The 16081-nt window shown below is 40.6% G+C and overlaps 21 non-coding genes across 21 annotated transcripts; all 21 read left to right on the top strand.

Moving 5' to 3' along the window:
- Positions 1–110: 110 nt before the first annotated feature.
- Positions 111–231, top strand: LOC139466334 (U5 spliceosomal RNA). Its single transcript, XR_011653381.1, has one exon. It is a non-coding gene; the product is annotated as a U5 spliceosomal RNA (small nuclear RNA).
- Positions 232–740: 509 nt separating this feature from the next.
- LOC139466435 (U5 spliceosomal RNA) lies at positions 741–861 on the top strand. Its single transcript, XR_011653477.1, has one exon. It is a non-coding gene; the product is annotated as a U5 spliceosomal RNA (small nuclear RNA).
- Positions 862–1371: 510 nt separating this feature from the next.
- Positions 1372–1492, top strand: LOC139466333 (U5 spliceosomal RNA). The gene has a single exon (XR_011653380.1). It is a non-coding gene; the product is annotated as a U5 spliceosomal RNA (small nuclear RNA).
- A 509-nt stretch (positions 1493–2001) lies between these two features.
- Positions 2002–2122, top strand: LOC139466331 (U5 spliceosomal RNA). Its single transcript, XR_011653378.1, has one exon. It is a non-coding gene; the product is annotated as a U5 spliceosomal RNA (small nuclear RNA).
- Positions 2123–2631: 509 nt separating this feature from the next.
- Positions 2632–2752, top strand: LOC139466330 (U5 spliceosomal RNA). The gene has a single exon (XR_011653377.1). It is a non-coding gene; the product is annotated as a U5 spliceosomal RNA (small nuclear RNA).
- A 510-nt stretch (positions 2753–3262) lies between these two features.
- LOC139466329 (U5 spliceosomal RNA) lies at positions 3263–3383 on the top strand. Its single transcript, XR_011653376.1, has one exon. It is a non-coding gene; the product is annotated as a U5 spliceosomal RNA (small nuclear RNA).
- Positions 3384–5436: 2053 nt separating this feature from the next.
- On the top strand, positions 5437–5557 carry LOC139466328 (U5 spliceosomal RNA). The gene has a single exon (XR_011653375.1). It is a non-coding gene; the product is annotated as a U5 spliceosomal RNA (small nuclear RNA).
- Positions 5558–6066: 509 nt separating this feature from the next.
- On the top strand, positions 6067–6187 carry LOC139466434 (U5 spliceosomal RNA). The gene has a single exon (XR_011653476.1). It is a non-coding gene; the product is annotated as a U5 spliceosomal RNA (small nuclear RNA).
- Positions 6188–6696: 509 nt separating this feature from the next.
- On the top strand, positions 6697–6817 carry LOC139466327 (U5 spliceosomal RNA). Its single transcript, XR_011653374.1, has one exon. It is a non-coding gene; the product is annotated as a U5 spliceosomal RNA (small nuclear RNA).
- Positions 6818–7327: 510 nt separating this feature from the next.
- LOC139466326 (U5 spliceosomal RNA) lies at positions 7328–7448 on the top strand. The gene has a single exon (XR_011653373.1). It is a non-coding gene; the product is annotated as a U5 spliceosomal RNA (small nuclear RNA).
- Positions 7449–7957: 509 nt separating this feature from the next.
- Positions 7958–8078, top strand: LOC139466433 (U5 spliceosomal RNA). Its single transcript, XR_011653475.1, has one exon. It is a non-coding gene; the product is annotated as a U5 spliceosomal RNA (small nuclear RNA).
- A 509-nt stretch (positions 8079–8587) lies between these two features.
- Positions 8588–8708, top strand: LOC139466325 (U5 spliceosomal RNA). Its single transcript, XR_011653372.1, has one exon. It is a non-coding gene; the product is annotated as a U5 spliceosomal RNA (small nuclear RNA).
- Positions 8709–9217: 509 nt separating this feature from the next.
- Positions 9218–9338, top strand: LOC139466324 (U5 spliceosomal RNA). Its single transcript, XR_011653371.1, has one exon. It is a non-coding gene; the product is annotated as a U5 spliceosomal RNA (small nuclear RNA).
- A 509-nt stretch (positions 9339–9847) lies between these two features.
- Positions 9848–9968, top strand: LOC139466323 (U5 spliceosomal RNA). Its single transcript, XR_011653370.1, has one exon. It is a non-coding gene; the product is annotated as a U5 spliceosomal RNA (small nuclear RNA).
- A 509-nt stretch (positions 9969–10477) lies between these two features.
- On the top strand, positions 10478–10598 carry LOC139466322 (U5 spliceosomal RNA). The gene has a single exon (XR_011653369.1). It is a non-coding gene; the product is annotated as a U5 spliceosomal RNA (small nuclear RNA).
- A 509-nt stretch (positions 10599–11107) lies between these two features.
- Positions 11108–11228, top strand: LOC139466319 (U5 spliceosomal RNA). The gene has a single exon (XR_011653367.1). It is a non-coding gene; the product is annotated as a U5 spliceosomal RNA (small nuclear RNA).
- A 510-nt stretch (positions 11229–11738) lies between these two features.
- LOC139466318 (U5 spliceosomal RNA) lies at positions 11739–11859 on the top strand. The gene has a single exon (XR_011653366.1). It is a non-coding gene; the product is annotated as a U5 spliceosomal RNA (small nuclear RNA).
- Positions 11860–12368: 509 nt separating this feature from the next.
- LOC139466317 (U5 spliceosomal RNA) lies at positions 12369–12489 on the top strand. The gene has a single exon (XR_011653365.1). It is a non-coding gene; the product is annotated as a U5 spliceosomal RNA (small nuclear RNA).
- A 2097-nt stretch (positions 12490–14586) lies between these two features.
- On the top strand, positions 14587–14707 carry LOC139466316 (U5 spliceosomal RNA). Its single transcript, XR_011653364.1, has one exon. It is a non-coding gene; the product is annotated as a U5 spliceosomal RNA (small nuclear RNA).
- A 510-nt stretch (positions 14708–15217) lies between these two features.
- On the top strand, positions 15218–15338 carry LOC139466439 (U5 spliceosomal RNA). The gene has a single exon (XR_011653481.1). It is a non-coding gene; the product is annotated as a U5 spliceosomal RNA (small nuclear RNA).
- A 509-nt stretch (positions 15339–15847) lies between these two features.
- LOC139466315 (U5 spliceosomal RNA) lies at positions 15848–15968 on the top strand. Its single transcript, XR_011653363.1, has one exon. It is a non-coding gene; the product is annotated as a U5 spliceosomal RNA (small nuclear RNA).
- Positions 15969–16081: the final 113 nt, after the last annotated feature.

The following is a 16081-nucleotide window of genomic DNA, read 5'->3' as shown; positions in this document are numbered from 1 at the left end:
CATAAAAAGCTTATATTGAACAGATGATTTAAATGACACGAGTCATGTCTTCGCACCTGCACGTGCTGAAATGATAAGGTGACTGGGGTGCAGACAGGTATCTGTAACATTAACTCTGGTTTCTCTTCATCCATTCGGATAAATCTTTCGCCTTTTACTAAAGATTTCCGTGGAGAGGAACATCACAATGAGTCTATAGACTAATTTATTACGCCCTGCATTGCCAGGGTCAACATTCCAAATAATAAAAATAGAACTCCAAGCACTTGCATCAAAGGGAGGTAACCACTTCTTGCTTCTGTCTTCTCTCCTCTTTTAATGTGGGGATATTGCAAATGTACAGCGTTGTTTACAAGCTGAAGCCACCATCCCCTCATTGACATTTCCTTTATTATGGGTGCGCACGAGAATCGCTTGTTGGATTTGTATCTTGAGGGGTGCATTGACGTGAGCGTCGCTCACAATGATAGGCTAAGTAACACGATTAGTCCACGTTCAAAATGACTTCCACACCCACTGGATTGATCAAAGCCGACATTATTTTGACACGCCATGCTTGCATCAATCGATCTCCGAGTTGAAGATGTTTACCAAATCATTTTTACAATTGTTTTATCACTGTTTATGTCACATAAAAAGCTTATATTGAACAGATGATTTAAATGACACGAGTCATGTCTTCGCACCTGCACGTGCTGAAATTATAAGGTGACTGGGGTGCAGACAGGTATCTGTAACATTAACTCTGGTTTCTCTTCAACCATTCGGATAAATCTTTCGCCTTTTACTAAAGATTTCCGTGGAGAGGAACATCACAATGAGTCTATAGACTAATTTATTACGCCCTGCATTGCCAGGGTCAACATTCCAAATAATAAAAATAGAACTCCAAGCACTTGCATCAAAGGGAGGTAACCACTTCTTGCTTCTGTCTTCTCTCCTCTTTTAATGTGGGGATATTGCAAATGTACAGCGTTGTTTACAAGCTGAAGCCACCATCCCCTCACTGACCTTTTCTTTATTATGGGTGGGCACGACAATCGCTTGTTGGATTTGTATCTTGAGGGGTGCATTGACGTGAGCGTCGCTCACAATGATAGGCTAAGTAACACGATTAGTCCACGTTCAAAATGACTTCCACACTCACTGGATTGATCAAAGCCGACATTATTTTGACACGCCATGCTTGCATCAATCGATCTCCAAGTTGAAGATGTTTACCAACTCATTTTTTACAATTGTTTTATCACTGTTTATGTCACATAAAAAGCTTATATTGAACAGATGATTTAAATGACACGAGTCATGTCTTCGCACCTGCACGTGCTGAAATGATAAGGTGACTGGGCTGCAGACAGGTATCTGTAACATTAACTCTGGTTTCTCTTCATCCATTCGGATAAATCTTTCGCCTTTTACTAAAGATTTCCGTGGAGAGGAACATCACAATGAGTCTATAGACTAATTTATTACGCCCTGCATTGCCAGGGTCAACATTCCAAATAATAAAAATAGAACTCCAAGCACTTGCATCAAAGGGAGGTAACCACTTCTTGCTTCTGTCTTCTCTCCTCTTTTAATGTGGGGATATTGCAAATGTACAGCGTTGTTTACAAGCTGAAGCCACCATCCCCTCACTGACCTTTTCTTTATTATGGGTGGGCACGACAATCGCTTGTTGGATTTGTATCTTGAGGGGTGCATTGACGTGAGCGTCGCTCACAATGATAGGCTAAGTAACACGATTAGTCCACGTTCAAAATGACTTCCACACTCACTGGATTGATCAAAGCCGACATTATTTTGACACGCCATGCTTGCATCAATCGATCTCCGAGTTGAAGATGTTTACCAACTCATTTTTACAATTGTTTTATCACTGTTTATGTCACATAAAAAGCTTATATTGAACAGATGATTTAAATGACACGAGTCATGTCTTCGCACCTGCACGTGCTGAAATGATAAGGTGACTGGGGTGCAGACAGGTATCTGTAACATTAACTCTGGTTTCTCTTCATCCATTCGGATAAATCTTTCGCCTTTTACTAAAGATTTCCGTGGAGAGGAACATCACAATGAGTCTATAGACTAATTTATTACGCCCTGCATTGCCAGGGTCAACATTCCAAATAATAAAAATAGAACTCCAAGCACTTGCATCAAAGGGAGGTAACCACTTCTTGCTTCTGTCTTCTCTCCTCTTTTAATGTGGGGATATTGCAAATGTACAGCGTTGTTTACAAGCTGAAGCCACCATCCCCTCATTGACATTTCCTTTATTATGGGTGCGCACGAGAATCGCTTGTTGGATTTGTATCTTGAGGGGTGCATTGATGTGAGCGTCGCTCACAATGATAGGCTAAGTAACACGATTAGTCCACGTTCAAAATGACTTCCACACCCACTGGATTGATCAAAGCCGACATTATTTTGACACGCCATGCTTGCATCAATCGATCTCCGAGTTGAAGATGTTTACCAAATCATTTTTACAATTGTTTTATCACTGTTTATGTCACATAAAAAGCTTATATTGAACAGATGATTTAAATGACACGAGTCATGTCTTCGCACCTGCACGTGCTGAAATGATAAGGTGACTGGGCTGCAGACAGGTATCTGTAACATTAACTCTGGTTTCTCTTCATCCATTCGGATAAATCTTTCGCCTTTTACTAAAGATTTCCGTGGAGAGGAACATCACAATGAGTCTATAGACTAATTTATTACGCCCTGCATTGCCAGGGTCAACATTCCAAATAATAAAAATAGAACTCCAAGCACTTGCATCAAAGGGAGGTAACCACTTCTTGCTTCTGTCTTCTCTCCTCTTTTAATGTGGGGATATTGCAAATGTACAGCGTTGTTTACAAGCTGAAGCCACCATCCCCTCACTGACCTTTTCTTTATTATGGGTGGGCACGACAATCGCTTGTTGGATTTGTATCTTGAGGGGTGCATTGACGTGAGCGTCGCTCACAATGATAGGCTAAGTAACACGATTAGTCCACGTTCAAAATGACTTCCACACTCACTGGATTGATCAAAGCCGACATTATTTTGACACGCCATGCTTGCATCAATCGATCTCCAAGTTGAAGATGTTTACCAACTCATTTTTTACAATTGTTTTATCACTGTTTATGTCACATAAAAAGCTTATATTGAACAGATGATTTAAATGACACGAGTCATGTCTTCGCACCTGCACGTGCTGAAATGATAAGGTGACTGGGCTGCAGACAGGTATCTGTAACATTAACTCTGGTTTCTCTTCATCCATTCGGATAAATCTTTCGCCTTTTACTAAAGATTTCCGTGGAGAGGAACATCACAATGAGTCTATAGACTAATTTATTACGCCCTGCATTGCCAGGGTCAACATTCCAAATAATAAAAATAGAACTCCAAGCACTTGCATCAAAGGGAGGTAACCACTTCTTGCTTCTGTCTTCTCTCCTCTTTTAATGTGGGGATATTGCAAATGTACAGCGTTGTTTACAAGCTGAAGCCACCATCCCCTCACTGACCTTTTCTTTATTATGGGTGGGCACGACAATCGCTTGTTGGATTTGTATCTTGAGGGGTGCATTGACGTGAGCGTCGCTCACAATGATAGGCTAAGTAACACGATTAGTCCACGTTCAAAATGACTTCCACACTCACTGGATTGATCAAAGCCGACATTATTTTGACACGCCATGCTTGCATCAATCGATCTCCGAGTTGAAGATGTTTACCAACTCATTTTTACAATTGTTTTATCACTGTTTATGTCACATAAAAAGCTTATATTGAACAGATGATTTAACACGCACCCAACATGGCACCTCCTACACCTCACTTCAGGCCTTAACAGGAGAAATGCCACTAAGTCTACGCAGGGAACAGCTAAGCTTAAATTTCTGGGCCGCGTCCCAATCAAACCCTCTCATCCAAAACTTAATAAACCAAAACATCAGCCCTAAAAACCAAGCTCTAGCTCGTAAACACCCCTTACTTACCCCAATATCCCAAAGAATAACAAACTACCTAAATGAACACCAAATTAAAAATCTTAAACAAAACTGCAAACAATCAAATATCTTCACCCCTAAACTTAAAATACCCAAAATAGACACAACACTAGCTAGCCAAATAAATAAACAAACCGACCCAAACATAGCTAAAACTACCACACTAGCATACATACACAAAAATTGGCCAAATTGGTGTCACATTTACACGGACGGATCCTCAGATCCGACCTCCAAACACACGGGTTTCGGAGTCCATACCACACAACCAACTAAAACCACACAATCCTTCCGACTCCCAAATAACCAATCAATATTCACGGCCGAACTAATGGGCATGGCCTCAGCCCTCCACAATCAAGAATCCAAAAACAACCAAAAAATCCTAATACTTACTGACTCCCTAAGTGGACTACAAGCCCTCCAAAACAAAAATACCAAAAACCGACCTAAATTAATAAATCAAATACTTAAAAGCTCCAACGACCTAACAAAAGCAGGCAAACAAATAACCTTCTTGTGGATACCCGCCCACGTAGGAATATACGGTAATGAAAACGCCGATAAAGCAGCTAAACTATCCCTTAAAATCCCAGAAATAAGCTTAAACTTACCCATCTCAAAAACAGAAATTAAAAGTGTAAACAAACAAAAAATCACAAAAAAATGGCATAACCTATATCTAAACTCAAATAGCAAAATCAAAAGAGTGCTCAGCAAACCACTAACCAAACCAAAAATTCTCCATCCATCAAAAAAAATCGACAGAGTAATCACTAAACTCCAAACAGGACACACCAACCTAAATAACCACCTAAAAATTTTTAAAAAACACACTACAGGTAACTGCCCACACTGCAAACAACCAGAAACCCAGAACACGCACTCATCCACTGCACACACTACCTAACACATCGAACCGCATTACAAACCACCCTCAATCTAAACAAGGCTCTCACTCTAGAAGCAATACTAAACCCACAAAATAAACTAGAAAACTTCAAGGCCTTAGGCGTATTCTTAATAAAAACGGAACTAATAAAACGCATCTAAAACCATAATAACCTACCAAATCAAAATCACATAAACAAACAATCATCCACCATACCCAGCTCCCTTAGTTCTCCTCCCCAACCCCATCAGCATCTATTCCAAATCTCAAAATTCCCAAATTCTATACAAGCAACCCCTAAAGCCCCCTCTTGGGTTGCACAGACCACCCTCGCCCCTTTCGGAAACACATTAAATGGCCTGGCCGGGCCCGTGTGCGAAATACGCATCAGTCGGAAAGCGCACGTTAAATCTCCAAAGTAAGTAAGTAAGTAAGCAGATGATTTAAATGACACGAGTCATGTCTTCGCACCTGCACGTGCTGAAATGATAAGGTGACTGGGGTGCAGACAGGTATCTGTAACATTAACTCTGGTTTCTCTTCATCCATTCGGATAAATCTTTCGCCTTTTACTAAAGATTTCCGTGGAGAGGAACATCACAATGAGTCTATAGACTAATTTATTACGCCCTGCATTGCCAGGGTCAACATTCCAAATAATAAAAATAGAACTCCAAGCACTTGCATCAAAGGGAGGTAACCACTTCTTGCTTCTGTCTTCTCTCCTCTTTTAATGTGGGGATATTGCAAATGTACAGCGTTGTTTACAAGCTGAAGCCACCATCCCCTCATTGACATTTCCTTTATTATGGGTGCGCACGAGAATCGCTTGTTGGATTTGTATCTTGAGGGGTGCATTGACGTGAGCGTCGCTCACAATGATAGGCTAAGTAACACGATTAGTCCACGTTCAAAATGACTTCCACACCCACTGGATTGATCAAAGCCGACATTATTTTGACACGCCATGCTTGCATCAATCGATCTCCGAGTTGAAGATGTTTACCAAATCATTTTTACAATTGTTTTATCACTGTTTATGTCACATAAAAAGCTTATATTGAACAGATGATTTAAATGACACGAGTCATGTCTTCGCACCTGCACGTGCTGAAATTATAAGGTGACTGGGGTGCAGACAGGTATCTGTAACATTAACTCTGGTTTCTCTTCAACCATTCGGATAAATCTTTCGCCTTTTACTAAAGATTTCCGTGGAGAGGAACATCACAATGAGTCTATAGACTAATTTATTACGCCCTGCATTGCCAGGGTCAACATTCCAAATAATAAAAATAGAACTCCAAGCACTTGCATCAAAGGGAGGTAACCACTTCTTGCTTCTGTCTTCTCTCCTCTTTTAATGTGGGGATATTGCAAATGTACAGCGTTGTTTACAAGCTGAAGCCACCATCCCCTCATTGACCTTTCCTTTATTATGGGTGGGCACGACAATCGCTTGTTGGATTTGTATCTTGAGGGGTGCATTGACGTGAGCGTCGCTCACAATGATAGGCTAAGTAACACGATTAGTCCACGTTCAAAATGGCTGCCACACACACTGGATTGATCAAAGCCGACATTATTTTGACACGCCATGCTTGCATCAAGCGATCTCCGAGTTGAAGATGTTTACCAAATCATTTTTACAATTGTTTTATCACTGTTTATGTCACATAAAAAGCTTATATTGAACAGATGATTTAAATGACACGAGTCATGTCTTCGCACCTGCACGTGCTGAAATGATAAGGTGACTGGGCTGCAGACAGGTATCTGTAACATTAACTCTGGTTTCTCTTCATCCATTCGGATAAATCTTTCGCCTTTTACTAAAGATTTCCGTGGAGAGGAACATCACAATGAGTCTATAGACTAATTTATTACGCCCTGCATTGCCAGGGTCAACATTCCAAATAATAAAAATAGAACTCCAAGCACTTGCATCAAAGGGAGGTAACCACTTCTTGCTTCTGTCTTCTCTCCTCTTTTAATGTGGGGATATTGCAAATGTACAGCGTTGTTTACAAGCTGAAGCCACCATCCCCTCATTGACCTTTCCTTTATTATGGGTGGACACGAGAATCGCTTGTTGGATTTGTATCTTGAGGGGTGCATTGACGTGAGCGTCGCTCACAATGATAGGCTAAGTAACACGATTAGTCCACGTTCAAAATGACTTCCACACTCACTGGATTGATCAAAGCCGACATTATTTTGACACGCCATGCTTGCATCAATCGATCTCCAAGTTGAAGATGTTTACCAACTCATTTTTTACAATTGTTTTATCACTGTTTATGTCACATAAAAAGCTTATATTGAACAGATGATTTAAATGACACGAGTCATGTCTTCGCACCTGCACGTGCTGAAATGATAAGGTGACTGGGGTGCAGACAGGTATCTGTAACATTAACTCTGGTTTCTCTTCATCCATTCGGATAAATCTTTCGCCTTTTACTAAAGATTTCCGTGGAGAGGAACATCACAATGAGTCTATAGACTAATTTATTACGCCCTGCATTGCCAGGGTCAACATTCCAAATAATAAAAATAGAACTCCAAGCACTTGCATCAAAGGGAGGTAACCACTTCTTGCTTCTGTCTTCTCTCCTCTTTTAATGTGGGGATATTGCAAATGTACAGCGTTGTTTACAAGCTGAAGCCACCATCCCCTCATTGACATTTTCTTTATTATGGGTGCGCACGAGAATCGCTTGTTGGATTTGTATCTTGAGGGGTGCATTGACGTGAGCGTCGCTCACAATGATAGGCTAAGTAACACCATTAGTCCACGTTCAAAATGACTTCCACACCCACTGGATTGATCAAAGCCGACATTATTTTGACACGCCATGCTTGCATCAATCGATCTCCGAGTTGAAGATGTTTACCAACTCATTTTTACAATTGTTTTATCACTGTTTATGTCACATAAAAAGCTTATATTGAACAGATGATTTAAATGACACGAGTCATGTCTTCGCACCTGCACGTGCTGAAATGATAAGGTGACTGGGGTGCAGACAGGTATCTGTAACATTAACTCTGGTTTCTCTTCAACCATTCGGATAAATCTTTCGCCTTTTACTAAAGATTTCCGTGGAGAGGAACATCACAATGAGTCTATAGACTAATTTATTACGCCCTGCATTGCCAGGGTCAACATTCCAAATAATAAAAATAGAACTCCAAGCACTTGCATCAAAGGGAGGTAACCACTTCTTGCTTCTGTCTTCTCTCCTCTTTTAATGTGGGGATATTGCAAATGTACAGCGTTGTTTACAAGCTGAAGCCACCATCCCCTCATTGACCTTTCCTTTATTATGGGTGGGCACGACAATCGCTTGTTGGATTTGTATCTTGAGGGGTGCATTGACGTGAGCGTCGCTCACAATGATAGGCTAAGTAACAAGATTAGTCCACGTTCAAAATGGCTGCCACACACACTGGATTGATCAAAGCCGACATTATTTTGACACGCCATGCTTGCATCAAGCGATCTCCGAGTTGAAGATGTTTACCAAATCATTTTTACAATTGTTTTATCACTGTTTATGTCACATAAAAAGCTTATATTGAACAGATGATTTAAATGACACGAGTCATGTCTTCGCACCTGCATGTGCTGAAATGATAAGGTGACTGGGGTGCAGACAGGTATCTGTAACATTAACTCTGGTTTCTCTTCATCCATTCGGATAAATCTTTCGCCTTTTACTAAAGATTTCCGTGGAGAGGAACATCACAATGAGTCTATAGACTAATTTATTACGCCCTGCATTGCCAGGGTCAACATTCCAAATAATAAAAATAGAACTCCAAGCACTTGCATCAAAGGGAGGTAACCACTTCTTGCTTCTGTCTTCTCTCCTCTTTTAATGTGGGGATATTGCAAATGTACAGCGTTGTTTACAAGCTGAAGCCACCATCCCCTCATTGACCTTTCCTTTATTATGGGTGGGCACGACAATCGCTTGTTGGATTTGTATCTTGAGGGGTGCATTGACGTGAGCGTCGCTCACAATGATAGGCTAAGTAACACGATTAGTCCACGTTCAAAATGGCTGCCACACACACTGGATTGATCAAAGCCGACATTATTTTGACACGCCATGCTTGCATCAAGCGATCTCCGAGTTGAAGATGTTTACCAAATCATTTTTACAATTGTTTTATCACTGTTTATGTCACATAAAAAGCTTATATTGAACAGATGATTTAAATGACACGAGTCATGTCTTCGCACCTGCACGTGCTGAAATGATAAGGTGACTGGGCTGCAGACAGGTATCTGTAACATTAACTCTGGTTTCTCTTCATCCATTCGGATAAATCTTTCGCCTTTTACTAAAGATTTCCGTGGAGAGGAACATCACAATGAGTCTATAGACTAATTTATTACGCCCTGCATTGCCAGGGTCAACATTCCAAATAATAAAAATAGAACTCCAAGCACTTGCATCAAAGGGAGGTAACCACTTCTTGCTTCTGTCTTCTCTCCTCTTTTAATGTGGGGATATTGCAAATGTACAGCGTTGTTTACAAGCTGAAGCCACCATCCCCTCATTGACCTTTCCTTTATTATGGGTGCGCACGACAATCGCTTGTTGGATTTGTATCTTGAGGGGTGCATTGACGTGAGCGTCGCTCACAATGATAGGCTAAGTAACACGATTAGTCCACGTTCAAAATGGCTGTCACACACACTGGATTGATCAAAGCCGACATTATTTTGACACGCCATGCTTGCATCAAGCGATCTCCGAGTTGAAGATGTTTACCAAATCATTTTTACAATTGTTTTATCACTGTTTATGTCACATAAAAAGCTTATATTGAACAGATGATTTAAATGACACGAGTCATGTCTTCGCACCTGCACGTGCTGAAATGATAAGGTGACTGGGGTGCAGACAGGTATCTGTAACATTAACTCTGGTTTCTCTTCATCCATTCGGATAAATCTTTCGCCTTTTACTAAAGATTTCCGTGGAGAGGAACATCACAATGAGTCTATAGACTAATTTATTACGCCCTGCATTGCCAGGGTCAACATTCCAAATAATAAAAATAGAACTCCAAGCACTTGCATCAAAGGGAGGTAACCACTTCTTGCTTCTGTCTTCTCTCCTCTTTTAATGTGGGGATATTGCAAATGTACAGCGTTGTTTACAAGCTGAAGCCACCATCCCCTCATTGACCTTTCCTTTATTATGGGTGGGCACGAGAATCGCTTGTTGGATTTGTATCTTGAGGGGTGCATTGACGTGAGCGTCGCTCACAATGATAGGCTAAGTAACATGATTAGTCCACGTTCAAAATGGCTTCCACACACACTGGATTGATCAAAGCCGACATTATTTTGACACGCCATGCTTGCATCAAGCGATCTCCGAGTTGAAGATGTTTACCAAATCATTTTTACAATTGTTTTATCACTGTTTATGTCACATAAAAAGCTTATATTGAACAGATGATTTAAATGACACGAGTCATGTCTTCGCACCTGCACGTGCTGAAATGATAAGGTGACTGGGGTGCAGACAGGTATATGTAACATTAACTCTGGTTTCTCTTCATCCATTCGGATAAATCTTTCGCCTTTTACTAAAGATTTCCGTGGAGAGGAACATCACAATGAGTCTATAGACTAATTTATTACGCCCTGCATTGCCAGGGTCAACATTCCAAATAATAAAAATAGAACTCCAAGCACTTGCATCAAAGGGAGGTAACCACTTCTTGCTTCTGTCTTCTCTCCTCTTTTAATGTGGGGATATTGCAAATGTACAGCGTTGTTTACAAGCTGAAGCCACCATCCCCTCATTGACCTTTCCTTTATTATGGGTGGGCACGAGAATCGCTTGTTGGATTTGTATCTTGAGGGGTGCATTGACGTGAGCGTCGCTCACAATGATAGGCTAAGTAACACGATTAGTCCACGTTCAAAATGGCTGCCACACACACTGGATTGATCAAAGCCGACATTATTTTGACACGCCATGCTTGCATCAAGCGATCTCCGAGTTGAAGATGTTTACCAAATCATTTTTACAATTGTTTTATCACTGTTTATGTCACATAAAAAGCTTATATTGAACAGATGATTTAAATGACACGAGTCATGTCTTCGCACCTGCACGTGCTGAAATGATAAGGTGACTGGGGTGCAGACAGGTATCTGTAACATTAACTCTGGTTTCTCTTCATCCATTCGGATAAATCTTTCGCCTTTTACTAAAGATTTCCGTGGAGAGGAACATCACAATGAGTCTATAGACTAATTTATTACGCCCTGCATTGCCAGGGTCAACATTCCAAATAATAAAAATAGAACTCCAAGCACTTGCATCAAAGGGAGGTAACCACTTCTTGCTTCTGTCTTCTCTCCTCTTTTAATGTGGGGATATTGCAAATGTACAGCGTTGTTTACAAGCTGAAGCCACCATCCCCTCATTGACCTTTCCTTTATTATGGGTGGGCACGACAATCGCTTGTTGGATTTGTATCTTGAGGGGTGCATTGACGTGAGCGTCGCTCACAATGATAGGCTAAGTAACACGATTAGTCCACGTTCAAAATGACTTCCACACTCACTGGATTGATCAAAGCCGACATTATTTTGACACGCCATGCTTGCATCAATCGATCTCCAAGTTGAAGATGTTTACCAACTCATTTTTTACAATTGTTTTATCACTGTTTATGTCACATAAAAAGCTTATATTGAACAGATGATTTAAATGACACGAGTCATGTCTTCGCACCTGCACGTGCTGAAATGATAAGGTGACTGGGGTGCAGACAGGTATCTGTAACATTAACTCTGGTTTCTCTTCATCCATTCGGATAAATCTTTCGCCTTTTACTAAAGATTTCCGTGGAGAGGAACATCACAATGAGTCTATAGACTAATTTATTACGCCCTGCATTGCCAGGGTCAACATTCCAAATAATAAAAATAGAACTCCAAGCACTTGCATCAAAGGGAGGTAACCACTTCTTGCTTCTGTCTTCTCTCCTCTTTTAATGTGGGGATATTGCAAATGTACAGCGTTGTTTACAAGCTGAAGCCACCATCCCCTCATTGACCTTTCCTTTATTATGGGTGGGCACGACAATCGCTTGTTGGATTTGTATCTTGAGGGGTGCATTGACGTGAGCGTCGCTCACAATGATAGGCTAAGTAACACGATTAGTCCACGTTCAAAATGGCTGCCACACACACTGGATTGATCAAAGCCGACATTATTTTGACACGCCATGCTTGCATCAAGCGATCTCCGAGTTGAAGATGTTTACCAAATCATTTTTACAATTGTTTTATCACTGTTTATGTCACATAAAAAGCTTATATTGAACAGATGATTTAAATGACACGAGTCATGTCTTCGCACCTGCACGTGCTGAAATGATAAGGTGACTGGGGTGCAGACAGGAATCTGTAACATTAACTCTGGTTTCTCTTCATCCATTCGGATAAATCTTTCGCCTTTTACTAAAGATTTCCGTGGAGAGGAACATCACAATGAGTCTATAGACTAATTTATTACGCCCTGCATTGCCAGGGTCAACATTCCAAATAATAAAAATAGAACTCCAAGCACTTGCATCAAAGGGAGGTAACCACTTCTTGCTTCTGTCTTCTCTCCTCTTTTAATGTGGGGATATTGCAAATGTACAGCGTTGTTTACAAGCTGAAGCCACCATCCCCTCTTACTTACTTACTTACATTGGAGATTTAACGTGCGCTTTCCGACTGCAAGCGTATGTCGCACATGGGCCCGGCCAGGCCATTTAATGTGTTTCCAAAAAGGGGAAAAGTGAGTTTGTGCAACCCAGGAGGGGGCTTTAGGGGTTACTTATATAGTAATTTTGAAATTTTGAGATTTGGAAAGAATGCCAAGAGTGGGTGGGGGACGTACTAAGGGAGCTGTGTGTGTTGGGTGGTTATCAAATAAGGTAGTTTTGGTTTTAATATTTTATTTGGGGTTTAAATGCGACTAATTAGTCCTGTTTTTATTAGGTATATGCCTAAGGCTTTGAATTTTTCTAATTTATTTTGTGGATTTAGGATTGATTGTAGTGTAAGTCCGGTTTTAAGATTTAGGGTGGTCTGTAGTGTTGTTCGGTGTGTTTGGTAGTGTGTGCAGTGAATGAGTACGTGTTCTGGTGTTTCTTGTTGTTTGCAATGTGGGCAGTTTCCTGTTGTGTGTAGTTTAGCTATTTTACGGTGATTATTTAGTTTGGTGTGGCCTGTTTGTAGTTTGGTAATTATTCTGTCGATTTTTTTGGATGGGTGTAGTATTTTGGGTTTATTTAGGGTTTTTTTGAGTACTTTCCTGATTTGGCTATTTGAGTTTTGGTATATATTTTGCCATTTTTTGTTAATTTTTTGTTTAGTGACACTTTTGATTTCTGATTTTGAGCTGGGTAAGTTTAAGGTTATTTCTGGGAGTTTAAGGGATAATTTTGCTGCTTTATCTGCCTTTTCATTTCCAAAGATTCCTACATGGGCGGGGATCCAAATGAACTCTATTTGTTTACCTACCTTAGTTAAGTTGTTTGAGCTATTGAGTATTTGATTTATTAGTTTGGGGCGGTTTTTAGTGTTTTTATTTTTGAGGGCTTGTAGTCCACTGAGGGAGTCGGTTAGGATGAGGATTTTTTGGTGTTTTTTAGATTGCTGATTGTGTAGTGCTGAGGCCATGCCCATTAGTTCGGCCGTGAATATGGATTGGTTGTTTGGGAGTCGGTAAGATTGTGTGTCTTTGGTTGGTTGTGCGATGTGGACTCCGAAACCTGTGTGTTTTGAGATCGGATCTGAGGATCCGTCTGTGTATATGTGACACCAATTTGGCCAATTTTCATGTATGTATGCTAGTGTGGTGGTTTTAGCGATGTTAGGATCGGTCTGTTTATTTAGTGTATCGGCTAGTGTTGTGTCTATTTTTGGTATTTTAAGTTTTGGAGTGAAGATATTGGATGATTTATTGTTTTGTTTAAGATTATTTATTTGGTGTTCGTTTAGGTAATTGGTTATTCTTTGGGAAATTGGAGTAAGTAGTGGATGTTTCCGGGCTAGGGCTTGGTTTCTAGGGCTAATATTTTGTTTTATTAAGTTTTCGATTAGTGGGTTTGATTGGGACGCGGCCCAGAAGTTTAGGGTAAGTTGTTCCCTACGTAGTTTAAGTGGCATTTCTCCTGTTAAGGCCTGGAGTGAGGTGGAAGAGGTGCCATGTTGAGTTCGTGTGATTAGTTTTAGGGCCTGATACTGGATTGACCTTCATTGACCTTTCCCCTCATTGACCTTTCCTTTATTATGGGTGGGCACGACAATCGCTTGTTGGATTTGTATCTTGAGGGGTGCATTGACGTGAGCGTCGCTCACAATGATAGGCTAAGTAACACGATTAGTCCACGTTCAAAATGGCTGCCACACACACTGGATTGATCAAAGCCGACATTATTTTGACACGCCATGCTTGCATCAAGCGATCTCCGAGTTGAAGATGTTTACCAAATCATTTTTACAATTGTTTTATCACTGTTTATGTCACATAAAAAGCTTATATTGAACAGATGATTTAAATGACACGAGTCATGTCTTCGCACCTGCACGTGCTGAAATGATAAGGTGACTGGGGTGCAGACAGGTATCTGTAACATTAACTCTGGTTTCTCTTCATCCATTCGGATAAATCTTTCGCCTTTTACTAAAGATTTCCGTGGAGAGGAACATCACAATGAGTCTATAGACTAATTTATTACGCCCTGCATTGCCAGGGTCAACATTCCAAATAATAAAAATAGAACTCCAAGCACTTGCATCAAAGGGAGGTAACCACTTCTTGCTTCTGTCTTCTCTCCTCTTTTAATGTGGGGATATTGCAAATGTACAGCGTTGTTTACAAGCTGAAGCCACCATCCCCTCATTGACCTTTCCTTTATTATGGGTGGGCACGAGAATCGCTTGTTGGATTTGTATCTTGAGGGGTGCATTGACGTGAGCGTCGCTCACAATGATAGGCTAAGTAACACGATTAGTCCACGTTCAAAATGACTTCCACACTCATTGGATTGATCAAAGCCGACATTATTTTGACACGCCATGCTTGCATCAATCGATCTCCAAGTTGAAGATGTTTACCAACTCATTTTTTACAATTGTTTTATCACTGTTTATGTCACATAAAAAGCTTATATTGAACAGATGATTTAAATGACACGAGTCATGTCTTCGCACCTGCACGTGCTGAAATGATAAGGTGACTGGGGTGCAGACAGGTATCTGTAACATTAACTCTGGTTTCTCTTCACTCATTCGGATAAATCTTTCGCCTTTTACTAAAGATTTCCGTGGAGAGGAACATCACAATGAGTCTATAGACTAATTTATTACGCCCTGCATTGCCAGGGTCAACATTCCAAATAATAAAAATAGAACTCCAAGCACTTGCATCAAAGGGAGGTAACCACTTCTTGCTTCTGTCTTCTCTCCTCTTTTAATGTGGGGATATTGCAAATGTACAGCGTTGTTTACAAGCTGAAGCCACCATCCCCTCATTGACCTTTCCTTTATTATGGGTGGGCACGACAATCGCTTGTTGGATTTGTATCTTGAGGGGTGCATTGACGTGAGCGTCGCTCACAATGATAGGCTAAGTAACACGATTAGTCCACGTTCAAAATGGCTGCCACACACACTGGATTGATCAAAGCCGACATTATTTTGACACGCCATGCTTGCATCAAGCGATCTCCGAGTTGAAGATGTTTACCAAATCATTTTTACAATTGTTTTATCACTGTTTATGTCACATAAAAAGCTTATATTGAACAGATGATTTAAATGACACGAGTCATGTCTTCGCACCTGCACGTGCTGAAATGATAAGGTGACTGGGGTGCAGACAGGAATCTGTAACATTAACTCTGGTTTCTCTTCATCCATTCGGATAAATCTTTCGCCTTTTACTAAAGATTTCCGTGGAGAGGAACATCACAATGAGTCTATAGACTAATTTATTACGCCCTGCATTGCCAGGGTCAACATTCCAAATAATAAAAATAGAACTCCAAGCACTTGCATCAAAGGGAGGTAACCACTTCTTGCTTCTGTCTTCTCTCCTCTTTTAATGTGGGGATATTGCAAATGTACAGC

The sequence above is a fragment of the Haliotis cracherodii genome, unplaced genomic scaffold (assembly GCF_022045235.1).
Source record: "Haliotis cracherodii isolate W230 unplaced genomic scaffold, xgHalCrac1.p SCAF_18, whole genome shotgun sequence".
In the NCBI taxonomy this organism is placed as follows: domain Eukaryota; kingdom Metazoa; phylum Mollusca; class Gastropoda; order Lepetellida; family Haliotidae; genus Haliotis; species Haliotis cracherodii.
This window is presented reverse-complemented; position numbering and strand designations above follow the sequence as displayed.